General features: G+C 38.5%; 1 protein-coding gene across 1 annotated transcript in view; it reads left to right on the top strand.

Annotated features, from left to right (window-relative positions):
• The first annotated feature begins 11,641 nt into the window (after window positions 1-11,641).
• Plexa (plexin A) overlaps window positions 11,642-16,738 on the top strand; it is a 414,526-nt gene continuing 409,429 nt past the window's right edge. The window contains exons 1-2 of the mRNA XM_078177227.1: window positions 11,642-11,763; window positions 12,500-13,237. The gene's annotated coding sequence lies outside the window, so the exon portion shown is untranslated. The remainder of the gene's footprint in view (window positions 11,764-12,499; window positions 13,238-16,738) is intronic.

The raw sequence follows: 16,738 nt of genomic DNA, 5'->3' as shown, positions 1-16,738 counted from the left end.
TTGTAATATGCTTTTCGTTTATGGCAATGATAAGAAACTTCAGAATAGTTTTTTTTGGAATGCCTTTGTTAGGAATTTACAGGGTCTCCCGAAAGTCACTCAGAATTCGAAACTAAGAGGTTCCTGAAATTATTCAAAGCAATATTGTCCTTTGCGACAATTAAATCTATGGCTTCGTTTACGAGTTATTAATGAAAGAGACTGTAGCCAATGAGAGGTTGGCTGGAGCCAGGTGACCGGGCCAACGATTGCACGAATATCAGTTCCTAGTTCTAATCGATATTCAATGTTCATTATTGAATTTAATATTCACAATTCAATTCAGTATTCGATTTTTTAATATTTAGTATTTAATATTCAATGAACAATATTTACTGTTCAATATTCAATATTTAGTGTTCAGTATCCAATATTAAATATTTGGAGTTCAATGTTCAAGATTCATTATTTACTGTTCAACGTTGTCTCCACGCACCATCCAAGTAGGTCTCTGTGTTCACTGTTCCTCATTATAAACTTGACGCCTCGCAGAAAATTTCTGCAAAAATAAAATATTACTTCAAATTCCCTCAAAAACTCCTCACATTTTCCAATTTCCAGTGTCATTTGGATACCTTGTATATACAATTAAATTACACATCAGAAATAATACGTACATACTATCCATGTACCATCGTTACGTCCAACGTTCGTCCTCAAAGCGTTATAATTTCGATGCTATCCGTCGATTACAAAATCAGTAACCAAATTAAAAATGTTCACTTTATGTCCGCCCAAAGAACCGTTTATCGCGCCGCCCACCAGGTGGTGACCCTAGACATAACCTTGACATAACTTCGTATAGTAGCCCTTCGGAGGAAATAATTAGGGCCCGCCGAAGGAGTTTCGAAACGCGGCGTCCTTCGGTCAGGAATTAATTTAGAACCGACATTGCGATTATGACTAGTCCCCACGTGGGAGTAAGGGTCCGGCGCTCTAGTCGATCAACGACGAGCAAACAGGCTACGATAATTAATTACGAACGCGACGTCGCTTTAACGTCGTTAATTCTCATTATATCGATTGGAATTCGCTCATACATCGCTTTCGGCAAGCTAATCTCACGCCTACGTTGTTAGGTGATCGCGTGTCGTAGCTGTGATCGCGAGTGCCACGTGACACGTGTTTCCATTTTCGAGGTTATGTCGCTTAAAATTCGGTTACTTAATTCTTCGTGTTAGCAGTGTACCAAATTATATTATTTTTTTAAGAGAATTTTTATATTATACTTTTCAATTTTTTCTTAATTTTTAAAACCTGTATATATGTTTGATAACCTTGACATTCGAAGCATTCAGAGGAGAAACAACTCGAGTTAGTTCACGTTTGAAAGATAAGTTATGTTAAGTAATGTTGTCACGTTAATGAAGTTAGTTACTGTGGAATAGCAGATTACTGTACCTTTAACTTAATTTCATGCATACTTGATTTTATATTTGTCCTTACATTTTATTCTTGTTATTCAATTAAGTATTTGTTTGTTAAAATTGAACATGTGAAATAATAAAAAAATAACACACCTGTTGTATCAATTTTTTGATACTGGATTCGCAAAATTTTCTGCAAAGCTTATGAAAAAACTTAAGAAAATAATGAACGGATGAAAATCAATATTTAATAAAAAATAAATCATTAAATATTTGCTCTTAATTTCACTTTCGATAGTTTATTTATTGTGCATAGTAATCGAATCTATCTTTTGCATGATGTGTTCGTTACTGTACCGCTTACCACAGGTTAGGTCTACATAGCCTCAAAAACATCTTCGTCATATTTAAATTGCTTATTACGTTATTACATATTCTTTAACAAAATACGATTGATTAAAGCACGTTATACATTAAATATCTATCATAATTTTTATCAGTGATTACAACTTGGAACTATACTTCGAAAGTTACTTTGAAGATCTTTAGAATTTCTAATATCATTTATACCAGTGAGAACCTCCCGAAAATAATGTGCCGTAATTGTCTCCCTAGCCTAGATTCCATTCAATCCAAAACAATGTTTAGTTCCCTACGCGAACGCGAGAGGTTATAAGGGAATCTTATGGCGTCAATCGTGTGAAAACAAATTTAAAAAACAGCTTTACATTTCTTAACGTGCATTGAGATTTCGAAGTGTTTCTGTACGACCACGCAAGCAATTTTGAATCATCCTCGCGATGACTTCGTATTTTTGCTCTGGCCAGTTTGCCAGCAGGTGTCCCGAAGCAAATTCATTTGGACATTGAAATAAGGCTCGATGGGTGGATTTTGACACGGGTGTCAGTCTTGCTGGCACTTATCTAATGTAGAGCGATCGTATTTCTTTAGGCAAAGCGTGCCGGGCCCGTATGTCCGCAACTACAAAGCGTCGGCTTAATCGTCGCCCGACAATTACACGAACGATTGGCTAACGAATGTCGATGGCTGGTGAGCGACTCGTATAATGTAATGATTGGCCGTCGCGCTGATTTGGTTGTCGTTACAGATTCAATTACCCCTCTCGTGGCGGCTTGATATTTTGCGCCCTTCCTAGGCCCGACGTCCCGGAACGACGACAGGACCGGGAACTTTGATCTCCGACCGGCGCTGTCCCTGGGATTGAATTAAACGCGCATAAATAATGGAAGCGGCCGGCTATCATTTATCGCGATTGTCCCGTCTATCCCCGTTACGGAATTTTAACCCTTTGCGCCACGATTTCTCTTACGGATATGTTGGATTACTAGTTCTTCGTTATTAACCTATCACTTGCCAATTTTTCATTTTTAATTCTTGACGTTATTTATTTTTTTAAGTTGTGTTATTATCTCTAACATTATTCCTTGAAGTTATGTACAGTTAGTCCCATAAGTATTCGTACCCTCATTGCTTATACCAGATATCTGTTGAAATCAAGGGATGCAAGTAAAATTTTGCAATAAACTTTTTATTATCTTATTTAATATTTTTGGATGTGACGGAAGAGGTAATGGTTGGAGAAAGCCTAATACAGAACTAGAATTAAAAAATGTACAACCAACTGTAAAGCTCGGCGGAGACTACGTGATGGTGTGGGGTTCTGTGGCGGCATCCGGAGTGGGCAAACTTGTCTGTATTGATGGAATTTTAGATAAGATAAAGTATAAAAATATACTCGAAGAAAATCTGCACTCAAGTGCGATTAAGCTTGGTCTGGAAGATGGTTATTATTTTCAACACGATTGTTCGTCAGTGGATACTTTACCACGTTCCCCATTTTTTGCATACACCTCCTCGGAGTCCAGATACAAATCTTATAGAAAATTTATGGGCGGAAATAGATAAAAAACTACACGAGCATGAAATTTTCAATAATCAAATGTGAAGAAACGAAATTTTGGAAGTTTGGAATAGTATTAAACCAAATATCACATTAAAACTGGTAGAAAGTATACCAAATCGATTAAACGTTATAATAAGGCATAAAGGTGGATCCACTAAATACTAGAAAATTAATATAAAGTAAAAAAGCTACTCTAATATGCGATTTTTTGAGAAAATCTACACTAGTACGAATACTTTTGTGGACTGTTATTACGTACTACGAGGAGTAAAATAAAAAATATATTTTTGTTATTAGTTAATCAATTTTGTTATAATTTGGTATAAATAAACTTTATACATGTGTTCATTCATAATAAAAAGTTTATTGCAAAATATTACACGAGTTCCTTGATTTCAACTTTCTCTTATAAGCAATGAGGTTAGGAATACTTATGGGACTGACTGTATGTTATCGAGGTTTCGTTTTGTTGATAGGGAATATAAGAGTTTTGTCAGTTGCTGAAGAGTCGACATTTGTTTCACCGTCGGGTTCTACGGAGACACTAAAGAATGGACGAGCCGATGTTTGTTTCAGTACTGGAACCCACAGGAAGGTTACTCGTGGACGAGCCGACGTTTGTTTCACCGTCGGGTTATATCTACGAGGGGATAGGTGTAAGGATCGTTAGTTAGCCTCGTAACTTGTTAGTTGGTGCGCCTCGAGGGGCAAAGGTGCACTGTGGTGGATTTGATACTAGCAAGTGGAATCGGTAAGAGGATGTAGATTGAAATAAATCGAGCTCGAGGTTTCGATACAAAATATAAAGGTGTATTACGAGAAAAAGTACTCTTACAACATGAGACTCTTACTTTATGATGGCTGATACGTGTCTACGTGACCCGATAATTCTGGTTCTCAGAATTATCATGTTACTAGTCATAGCGGTGTTGAAAACAAAAAAATTGGGCGTCTGTTATTTTAAACAATAAAGTAATATCTGTACATAATATGTTATTACTAGAAAAAATGTTCATCGTGAGTCAGAATCGTCGAAATACAGTAAAGTTAAGTTAAAATACCGTTCGTTTTATTGAAACAAATAGAAATTGTTAATAGTTTGACTTGGTCGTTTGGAAAGTTGATACTTAGATCGAACATTAATAAGCATGGATCAGAAGTGACTTCTGTTACATCGAGACTATTAGGATAAGAAAATGTTCTAGAGAAGTCGTTTAAACAATTACAATTCGGCCGCATTTTTTCGTTTGATCAGATCAGTTACAGAGTCAGTGTCAGCCAGGAAACTTGCAATTTAGTGCGGCGTCATTTAGACCTCGCTCGTAGAGACCATCAAGACACTTGTAATTTGGTACAGAGTCATTTGACACACTCCCTCTCCGTCACTCTTTCTCCCCCACCCGTCCCCTCTCTCCCTTTGTCGATGTCAATCAGGACACTGTTCGCAGTCAGTGCCAATTAGGACATTCTATTGGACGAAATAATCGCGAAACAGACTATCAGACTTACAAGAATATATATATATATATATTCGCAATGTTCGATACAAGGTAACCAATTCTTTTACTATTTTAAAAAAGGTTTCAAAATTCGCAATTGTATAATAAAAAATGTTAAACTGTTTCAGGCGTTAATATATGTGTCCACACAAATCGTTTATCTTGCTGTTATTTATTTCGTTGGGACCGAAAATGATTTCCATATTTTAACGATTGTAAAAGTGCAACAATTCCAGCGGCAATCAGTAAAGATCGACACATTTCACCGATCACAGTGTGTTCCGTCTCGGCACAACAATTCTGATAAAAAATATTCAACACAAAGGCTCTGCGAGTGCAGGAAATGTTAAAACCATCAATCGGTCGAAGCCGCTCCTCTTCGAAAAATCCATCGGACGACCGACCGACCGACCGACCGACCACCACACGGGCCTACAAGCGCCCTTCAAACAATTGATCGTGATTGGTTCTTTATCGGATCACCAAATTCGTATAAATATAAGGCATTTTTCAGAAATCAGTACAGTACAGTTTTAGAAGCAGTCAGACGAACAGTCAGAAGTGAGAGTAACGCAGGAAAGAAACAAAGGTGATCGGCAGTGACGCAGCGACAATCAAGCAGCAACCAAGGAAAACAACCACCAAGGCAACGAAGAACAAGGCATCGCTACCACCCAACGATCCAGCATCCAAACCGTCACAGCCGAAACATTTCCCATTTCGAATACCATTGAACCTTTAATAAATTGTTAATTACCAAAACCTCGTTGATTCCCCTCATTCATCTCAACACACGCGCCTTCGAGTGTTCTGCGACAATTGCGTACGCGGACTCGACGCAACACAGTGCACAGAATAAAAGATTAAGGACTATACGTTGGCGCGAGTATTTAACGTATCCTATAGCGTCGATTTGTATACAGGAAAATGAAATTCGATGCTCGGTGAAACGCACTGTCACTGCCTCTTCTTATAAACAATGATAATGCCAGGGTATTGCGCATTCCCGATCAATCCCATTATCTCCTAACTGCCTGTTTATGTTAAACGAATGACGCGCCACAAATGTCAATGTTTCTATACATCGGCGCAAGTAGAAACGGTTCAGCGTTCGAATTTCATTGGTTTCGATATGAAGCTGATTTAATATACATCTTTGAATCGCTTCAATTCAGCTAATTGCGCAACTTATCCGAATAATTATAATAATGAGACATGGAGAGTACAGTATCGAAAACAATTTTTGTCGAATTTGTTTCATTATTTTAGTGACGTACTGATATTCAATGACACATTTCGATTACCGTGTTTCTGTTAAAAATTCATAGCGCGTACTGTTATGCCGTGAGGAGAAGGAAAAGGATCTCTCGAGACTCCATAGTCTTCCCTGCTGGACGGTTAGAGTTTTCAATCGAAATAAGCGACAAACGGGGTTTTACAAAAAAACTTTATTATAAAGCATGGCGAGCATGGCGAAGCATGCACTTTTATAACCTCGCACAGTAGGAGTCACCGGATCTTGGTGACCTAGACCCAATGCAGTTTCTAGGCTGAAAAGGGGTAAAGCATGACCCATGCTTTTGGTGACGCAGTGTTTTGGTAAAAGTGGACACACAGGTCAGCCTAATCGCTGACCGCAACATTAACTGAACTTTAAATGAAATAACAGTGCCTTGACAAATATGTTGGAAAAATTACTGAATAAAGTTAAAAGCAACGCTGAGCATGCTCTGTTATATCTTTGTTAAAAATATCCACTGTTCTATATTTTTTAAGACACTCGCGTTATCCTAACCTTATTCATAACCTACTACTACATAACCTAGCTATATCCTTCACCTATATCGTTAACACATAAGGTTTTATTATCAATGATAAAAACTAAGGCGAAAGGCCGATGAATCCGACCCAAGTGCCCTTCAGAACATGCGCTGGCAAAGTCTGGAAATTATCAACTCCAAAAAAGCTTCGTCGAAAAAGAATCGTTGACCGTTACGTCAAAACCATTTTTGTATGTATGCTGACTTAAATATTTTTCAAAAGTTAAAAAAAATATTTTTAAAACATTACAAACATATATGTTAAGTCATTTAAATAAACCATGTGATATAGAATTGGAAAAATAAAATGTGTTTTACGAAAAAAAACTTTGCCTCCAACGGGATTTGAACTCGAGTCTACAGCACCGGAATCGTACACTCTACCATTGCGCTAATCGATTGAGTTGTAATGATTTGAAACATTTTGGTTACATTCCGCTCGTTACAATTTTTTTGCTCGCTTAATTCGCATTTTCAGGGTTCAAAAATTGTTTGTTTCGATGCAATAACGTATAAAATTACTTAATCCACACTCGCGGTAAACTAGAAAAGTAGTAGCTTCATTCTGACAGCAAAAAACATCGACACGTTGGGTTTTCATTTTTTTTGACAACGTTACAGCCGAACAAAAAATCTGAGAAAAATTGAGTACACGAGCCGTGATAGTACCTTGTCAGGGAATTAATGAAATAGTTTTACAGTAATTAATTTTTCGAGAAATCTTCAATTTTACGATTTTTTGGGGTTTTTCATTTTTGATAATCACAGCTTGCAACTGAAAAATCTGAAAAAATTCTATAACATCCGGCTTGATGTCCAAAATAAGCCATATTTTTTTCAAAATTTTAGAAAGCCGCTAAAGGTGGAAAAATGCCGGAAAACCACGAAATCTAATTTACCCTGTAACTACCCTCACGGACAAGTTACAGGGTTAAAATTTTGCACAGATGAGTTTTTATTGGTCAGCTATCGAACGGTATATGACTCATTGAAAAACCGCTAAGGGCAGTTTTGACCATCTTAATCGGCTATGCCCTTTGACGTTTTTTTAACATCTGAAGTGAGAAGTCTAAAAGACATCTTATGATTGTTTTATGGACGTCTTGTGGACGTTTTATGGATGGCCTTAAACCTCTTCAAGACGTCTCGAATGTCCTACGAACGTCCTAGAAACGTACTAGAAACATTTTAGATCGGTCTTCTGTTACAAATCGATACGTCTTTCAGACGTCCATTTAAAGCTATAAAACGTTCAGGCTTAACATTTTTTTTAGATACGAAAACATATGGAAAGCTAACTGTAGTCTGTCACATTGAAAATCATCCGGTGTCATACTTTTCTTAGTTTTGTTTATGGGACGAGTTTTATAAATAAGAAACTGTTCTAACCTCTACAGAAGTACTGTTCCTATTTCATTTCATCATTTCATGTGTAATATACGGTTTCTTGTAAATTATATTAATCTATATATTTAATTGCATATACTATATATTAAATTATATTAATTAGAATATAATTACAATAAATTGTATTATACTGTACTATACTACTGTCGGGATTATTATTTGAAAATCGCACAAAACTCCGTGTTAATATAAAAAAAAACGACAGAAACAACGTAGGATAACAATAACAGCATTAGTTTATTTACAAATGGCAATTCTGTTTGCTTGGAAGTAGGAACCGTTTGAAAAAATCACTTACGAAAATTTACGGTTGGCTACGGAACTTCCAGACCCAGAGCTTAGGTGATCGTTAGGGTCTCTGTGTGTTTTTCGAATCTGAAACATCAGCTCCTATTGGTGGAGCCGCACGCGCATAGTCCTAAAGATTTTGCAAACGACACAAGGTTTTGGGTGAACCAAGAATTTGCTATTGTCAAAAAGTAATGACGTAAAGGGGAGGACAACCAATCGATTGTACAACTTAGAATATTAAAGGTTCAGGAGGCAATTTTTAGGATTCTAAAGGTGCGGGAAAAAAATTAGTACTGCTCAATTACAAACCGAATTAGTTTATATTGAACAATTAATCTCAATTGTAAAAAGTACACTAATTATGAATCTTTCTTTATATGACACTTTCCAGACTGTTTTGTATTAATGGTGTCGACAATTGTGAACGAATAAATGTAAATTTTCAATTAGAAAAGTTTTAATTGAACTGAAATTCATGCGAAGCAAAAATTAAACAAATGGCCTATACCAATACGTGTAAATGTTATATTAAAAGAACTTAAATTCATTTTAGTAGATTAGTAATATAATGTATAATCCCTATGCTAAATTTTGCATAGTCGCATCATGAATCATTACATGTTGACTTACTACTGCTAATAGCATCCATGTATATAAAGCCTTTATATTATTAAATAAGCTAAGAGCAATATAATAGTGAAAAATTTCTGAATTAAAGGAACAGAATTACGACTTGCTGCGGCTTGGTATTACGATTTATAGCAACAGCGGTAACAACTAAGGCAACAACAACGATAATATTCAGCAACGACAACAACAACACCGACTATACTCCACAATGCAATAGCAACAACTACGACACGTACAAGTTTGCAGGGTAACGGTTTTCTTTCGGATGCCCCGATCTTTTCTGTCGGCCCTTCCACTCTTACAGTCTTTTCTCTCATTATCTTACCATTCTCTCTCTCCCGCTCTGGCATACACTCTCTCACACTCTGTCTCATTCTCTCTCTTTCTTTCCTTATTTCCCTTTTACTCGCTCACGCTTTATCTTTCGATTACGCAGGACTTCGAGGAACCTAAGCAATGATACCACGTCACTCGAAGCTGCTCAAATAATTTCTAAACATCTGTCTCATTCATTCTGTATTTTACAACTATCGAAAAAACCCTCCATTACACTACATTATACTATACTATACAATACTATACCATAGTATATCATACTACACTGTACCATAATGTAGTATACTATTTCACATTATATTATAAGTAGGTATACAGTATATTATAAGTGGATGCGTTACTCTATGAGGATACATGTCTGCTGCCACCTGGGGTTGGTAATTGTTATAGCATACTTTATCGAAGAAACTATGAACAAGTGGATATATTTCGAAATTTTCAAAAGAAATTTGAAAAAAAGAGCCAAAACACTGGGCATTTTAAATAACTATCAACGCAATCGTCGGGCAACGGCTACTGTGTAATTATCTTATTAATTAATTAAATAAAAATTGAGTTATCGAAATTCCATCTTGATTATCTGATTTAAACGCAATCGAAAATATATAGCACGGATTATAAGCTAGAATAAGACAATATCAAATTAGCAATAAACAAAACTTGAAAAATTCGTTGTTGATAGTGTGGACAAGCATTGTCTAAAAATTTTGCGGTTCAGATTGTAACGAACAATTTTATGAGTTTTTCTGTTGCATAATGTTTGCTGAATGATAACAATAACGACAAAAAACGAAAATCGTTTAAAAATACTGTCATTTCATGAAAAATACACAAAAATAGTTGACTTCTGTATATTTCATATTCAATGACGATGCAGATGCGAATAGGTTGAAAAACAACTTACAGATAGAACATTTATTGTCAATCTTATTTTCTGTAAAACAATTTTTTTAGACATTACAAACCGAATTTTTAACAACAATATTTTCGCTGAAATAATAGTCGCCTTGAATACGGCATAATGAAAATTAACTAATTTAATAGGTTAATTACTTAACTTAATTGACCTAATTTCAAATTTTCAATTCCTAAAAATCGAAAATGTCGAGGTTATGTCTCCGCTGAAATAAAAGTCGCTTCAAATACATCATAAAAAAGTGAATTTTGTAGCCTACGTTATTAAAATCACTAAGACAAAAAATTACAATTTCTACTTAACTTAATTAACTCAATTTCTAACTTTCAATTCCTGAAAATCGAAAATAATATAAACATTGTCGCGAGGATACAAAAATGTCGTCTATCCTATTTCAAATTCATCCAACTCTAATTGAGCCGCTAGTGTTTACAGGATAGCGATAAAATATAATCAGTCCACCACGAAATCGTAAACTCATATAACACGATGATTAATTACACGGTTCTCTTGCATCCGTTCGTTCCGTGCGTAGCCATAACATTCTAGGGATCATCTTGTCGGATTAATAGCCTCGTGATAATCATTGAACAGTCTACCGACGAGAAGTCAACAGAGTCGTGGTCTTATATATGACCGATCTTCTTGTAACGGACATTAATCGTTACCTTCAAAAACCCATAGAAAAATTCGAGCCCCATAGACTCTTCTTCTCTCAGATACTTGATCAAACGATCACCAAGATTCCATTGCTACCTTTAGCCCTCGTCGCACCTTCACTCGCGTACTAACATCGTCCTCCATCCCTTTTCCTCGGTCTGATTAAACCGAGTCCCTAACCGCTGCCGTTTCCGCGGAAGAAACAAGTGGCAACAGAGTATCCCAGACCATTATAGTATTTCGTTCGTTTACCCAGTCACAACACGACTCAACGGGGCGAGAGCTAGGCCCGTAAACTCCAATCCAAGCACCCTCTACCACCCGCCATTTCAACCACTTCAACCACCATCTCCTAACCTCCGATCGAAATACCGAAACAGCATCGTTTCCTCTATTATTAAGTATATAACAATATTTCCTGATCGAGGCAATATCATAGGTACATTTAAATATTATAAATGTATTCCATCATCGCATACATTCCATGGGGCCCCAGAATAGTGGCCACCGTCCGCGGTGCCCACGTTCCGCCGCTCCTGGTACGAAAGCCCCGGCATTGGCTGTTCGGCGGGCGTGGGAGCTCCGCAGGGGTCCTGTTATTCTGCACGGGTAATAGAGCAGCGCTGGGGGTGGGCGTAAGCGCGAGGAACGGTTAGTACATCCTCAGGAAGGGTAGGAGCGATAGCCGGTCGGCGCAAGTGCAGCGGGGATACGGTGGCCTGGCGGAGCCCAGTTGAGTCCCGTGAGTCCGGGCAAGCAGAGCTATTAAAGTGGTACGTGGTGGTGGTGTAGGCGTCGTCCGGGGCCGACATCTCGAGGGCCGCCATCGGGGAAGCATCGGCCGCGGATCGGCGCGTTTCGTTCCGTTGCTCTGGTACGCATCTTTTCCAGTCCTATCCCCTTGTGCAACAGTGTGTGTGCGTGCGCCTTTGCGTGTGTGCAAGCGAAGCAGGAACGAACCTAGAATAAGTATAGATAGAGGGTGACCGAGGAAAGAGGGTGCCGGGAGAAAGAGAGAGAGAGAGAAAGTGTGTGTGAGAGAGAGAGAGAGAAGGAGAGAGAGAGAGACAGAAAGAAAGGCGGTGTTACCAAGAGTCTAAAGAACAGACGAGAGCTGTCACCTCGATCGCCATTTTAGCGAGCACCACTGTGTTAGTTCTGTACGCTGTTTATGGGCTGTGGCTGCTCCTTCCACCCCCGCGTCCATGTGTATCCATGTGCGAGCCATCCAGAAGAGTTTCACCCCGCGTCGTCGTTTTTTCCGCACCTGTTAACAGCGCCGGGGTCGCCGTCGGTGATCCCGGAGGGTGTCTCCGGTCCGTTCCAGGCAGGTCGCGAGTCTCGTGCGCGCCGAGCGACGCTCGAGTGTTGAACGTATGCGCGTGGTTGACTCGGCATCGTGGTGGCCGGGTGGGGGGCGCCGGAGACAGCCGAGAAAGGCCGAGAGCTGCGGGAAGAACGAGGCGCGTGCGGAACGGGCCAAGAGATGAACGGCGCCATACTGGCTTCCCGTGGCACGCTGGTCCCACCGTGTAACCGTCCCCCTCCCTTCCAACCACCCGGTTCAAAATCCGCCGATCGTCCTTCTGATCGATCCTAAATGCTTCCAGGTATGCCGCGACGACGGTAGGCCGCGATACCGCGCTACAGACGCCCCCACGTTCCAACCGGCCAGGGGCCGGTCACCGCTGCGCGAGGGAAGCCGCGGGGAGGGGGCCGCCTTGGAGGCACCCTGACACGCCGGGAGCAGTGACGGCGGTGCCGCGACACCGCTCGAACTACCTGGACGCGACGCGGACGGCGCGCATCGGAGTTAGCGAGGCCGCGCGCGCCATGATCCTGCGCGTCTAAGTGTGCGTGTGTGCCGGCGGTGCGATACGTAGATAGATGCAGGTAGATAGGTAGACTAGGTGTAGGTAGCGATAGTTAGGACAAGATAGGCTAAGTGCGCGGTCACGCTAGTGACAACGCCGCTTCCGATCGCGCGCGGAACGGCCCGTGTTGTGTGTCGTGCTGTGGCTCGCTACGTGTCAACGATTAAAAGAAGACTCGCGAGTGTGTATCGATCGAAGAGAACCGGGCGGGAACGGCCTGCTGAAGCCGCGACGTTGCGACGAGGGAAGCGAGAGATCCGGAGAGAGTGACTCTGAGTGATCCGACTGGGGAGGACAGGCTAGTGAAGGTAGAGGACGGTAGAGGGAGAGATTAGGATACGTGGAGCAGGAGCTGCATCGAGGACGGGGGGTACACCGCCACGTTGGGGGGGCGTGTGACACTGATTTTGTTGCCCCCCCTGCCTCGCCGAAAACAGCGACTCGCGCCGCGGGCGTTACAACGTTGCCGTTTAGGTGAGTACAGATATTTCAGGAATTTTACCCATATACTAAAAGTTTGTTTAATTATTATATTCACCTGGAAACATCGTGGAAGAGAAGTTAAAGCATCTGGGGGGGGGGGGGCGTCTCTCTCTTCTTCAACACTTTTCAATCGACGATACAAATTGCTACACTTTTATCCAAAGAGTTTTTATTTTTATTACCTTCTTTGTAGTCGACAAATAATCAAATAAAATAAAACAAAGGTCTTTATTTTACGGTTATCTCAGTGCCAAGTGCAAAGGGTTGAAATCGAAATAAAATTCTATTTATGTTTAAATGCAGGCGCACTGTAATTATCGATTTTATTTATTTCCTGGGGAATTATTGCAGCTGAAAATTATTTGAATATTGTTATAGTGAAGGTGAAGATATTGTAAGAGGTTACAGTCTTCATTGTGTTACCATTGGTATGGAAAATGAATTTTTGTTCGGGATTATGTTTTCGGTGGGATTTGCGTAACAAAGTGGGCAATAAATTTTTAAGTCGTAATCGGTCTCGACCTCGACAGGCTCAAAGTGCAGGGCAAGGACTCGTTGAGTCGGCGATGACCCCCTCCCCCGCCAAATGTAGACGTTGCGAGTTGCTGGATGGGGTACATGGTTTTTTTTTGGTAATGTAATGTAGTTGTGGATGGCTTGTGGAAATAGACATTGATTTGGGTTTAGGGTGTTGTTGTGAACGTTTATAATAATATTATAGAGATGATTGTAAATGGATTATAGTGTTATAATAGCATATTTGATTATAAATGGATTATAGTGTTGTAATATGATGAATTTAAATATAATGACAATATTATAATATTATAAATAGATTACATACATTTGTAGAAAATTGAGAGAGAATATTCGAGGTAGAATTATAAAATATGCATGAATGCGAGTAAATTTTATGCAAAACGAAAGTGGGATCTAAATCAACCAACAACCTAAGAAACGTCTTAAAGATGTCCGTAAAAAGTCCATAATACGTCTATAAAATGTCTTCTAGACGTTTAAAGGACGCTTTGAAAACGTCTAAAGAGTATCTTGATTTCTAACAAAAGACGTTTCTTAAGACGAACATCTTAAAGATGTGCTCATAAGAAACACTACTTGATATGTAATTCAAGACGTTTCCAGGACATTTTGTAAAACGTTCATAGGATATTCGTACGACGTTCGTAGGACATTCGATATGTCTTAAAGACGCCTAAAATTTAAAAATCGTCTTAACACGTTGACGCCGGCGCCGATATTCACGATTTTCTCTGTGATTCGTCGCCCGAAATTTACAAAAATTAAATAATTATGTTAAGTTTATAATATTGAATTTCTATGTTTTTACTACTGAATATCTGTTTATAATGTACAGATAAAATAACATAAACCTATTTTGTAGTATCTCTTTTGTGAAATGCAAGCAAAATAAACAAATGTATGCAGCCCACGGGTCTGACACGCATGACCCACCGGTGGGTCAAGCCGTCGTCAATGTGTTAAAGATGTTTAAAATCTAAAAATAGTTTTAACGACGTCTAAAACATAAAGATCGTCTTAAAGGCATGCAAAAGAAAAAACGAAATGTTATGTGGTACAAAGTTTCCAATCGTTATTAATATTTTATGATATTACCACGTGCTCCTGTGATACTAAGTTTTAACATTCCCTCGGCAAAATTTATTTCCACAATTTTATCCCGCGTCAAAGTTCCTCTTTAGGTTTTGCTTTTTTCTAGTGAATCAATTTTTTTAATTTTGCCCACATACTTTCGCTTGAATTCAAATCAGGATTATTCGCAGGCTACTTCAACGTTTTAATATGATTTTGCTCTAAATGGTTTTTTACCAATTTGTTGTGGTGACAAGTAGCGTTGTCATCTTGTAAGAGGAAATCCGGAGAATCTCCAAACCACTGGTCTATCATTGGAATTAAGAAATCTTCGAAAATATTAATACATGCTTTTGCATTCACATTCTGGTATGCAATGCATAGCTTTCCTACTCCCTTTCCCGCCATACAATTACATATCATATACAATCGCGGATCTTTTTATTCATAATACATCCAACCTTCATTATTTTCTCGTCAAATCTCTGCTAAACAAATTTACCTTCTCTTACTCCCTCGCGAGACTGCTCGCTATATGTTACTTTGCTCCAGTCCTTCATAGTCGAATTTTCGCGTCTTTTACATCATTTGAAACGTTTCTATTTTTGTTTCTTTACGAGAAAAGGTTTTGCTTTCGCCTTCCGAAATGACAATCTCGTTTCCTTTAATTGATTTCTGTCAGTACGGTCGTGGATGCTTCGAGGTCCACTGCTTATTTATTTGTTTGGATGTTGCTCGCGTAATATTTTTAACAACTGTGCACAATTTTCTATCCTTTTTTCTACTTGTTGCACGAGAACCTTAACCTCTTACGGTTAGACACGCTGCCTGTTTAATTCTACTTCTCTTTTATATCAATTATTACACTCTGACTATATCCCACAATTTCTGCGACTTTCCTTTGCATGTTAAATTGCTCGGGGAGTTCGATTACTCTCAATTTGAAATTGTTCGAATTCAATTATCACAATGACACATCGCACACGACTATCTTACTCATCCACCGACTGAAATGTTTTGTAATTTCAGATGCCTCAGTGGCATAAGCGGTTGTTTACATTTTGTCACACCTGCGAGTTTTATTTATATTTGCTTCCTCCGTTTGAGACTGTGATTGGAAACATTTTTTCATACAACATTTTGTTCTCTCCGTGGTTTACTTTTGATAGTAAATAATATTCACTTTATTTAGATCCCACCTATCAGATTCGTCTTATCTGCATAAAAAAACATTTTCACGGAAGTTCATTTATCTTTTTCTAACCTAATCTATCTTCTATATACTTGAAAATCAATATTAGAAATATTCATTTAGATGTTATTTTCTTCGAAGATTAAGAAAGGTTTATACCTACCTGCCAAACAATCGTCCAATCGTTCTTTTAAATAAATTTCGTCTTGCTCAGACATATTTGAAGACAGATCATGACGTTTCTGAAAACGTCGTTTCCTGAAATTGTTGCTGTATTTTCATTGCAAAACTTGCACAGCATAAAATAATGATTAAGATAACAAATAAGATAAAAACGTATGCCTACACGGATTCTCTTATTAAACAAAATTGATCTAACAATCAATGTTTGATACTTAATATTTAAGTGTATATATAAAAATATATATGTACACTTATAACGTCAATTTATTAAAAAAGAATGCATTGAACAAGGCTCAAAAATTAAAATTAATGTAAATTGTTCGAGTAAATTAAGATTGAGAGAGAGAGAGACTCGTCGTTGGAGTTGATGTCAAGAACAGCGCATTGAATGGGACTAATCGTTGGAGTTTGAGTGGAGAGGGTTGTAATAATAGCGAGGAGTGTAAATATATGAGCCGCTCACAGACCACATCGGCGAGCTTCACATTTTGAAATATTTTAAATCT

This window comes from Augochlora pura, chromosome 3, assembly GCF_028453695.1.
Source record: "Augochlora pura isolate Apur16 chromosome 3, APUR_v2.2.1, whole genome shotgun sequence".
NCBI lineage: Eukaryota > Metazoa > Arthropoda > Insecta > Hymenoptera > Halictidae > Augochlora > Augochlora pura.
This window is presented reverse-complemented; position numbering and strand designations above follow the sequence as displayed.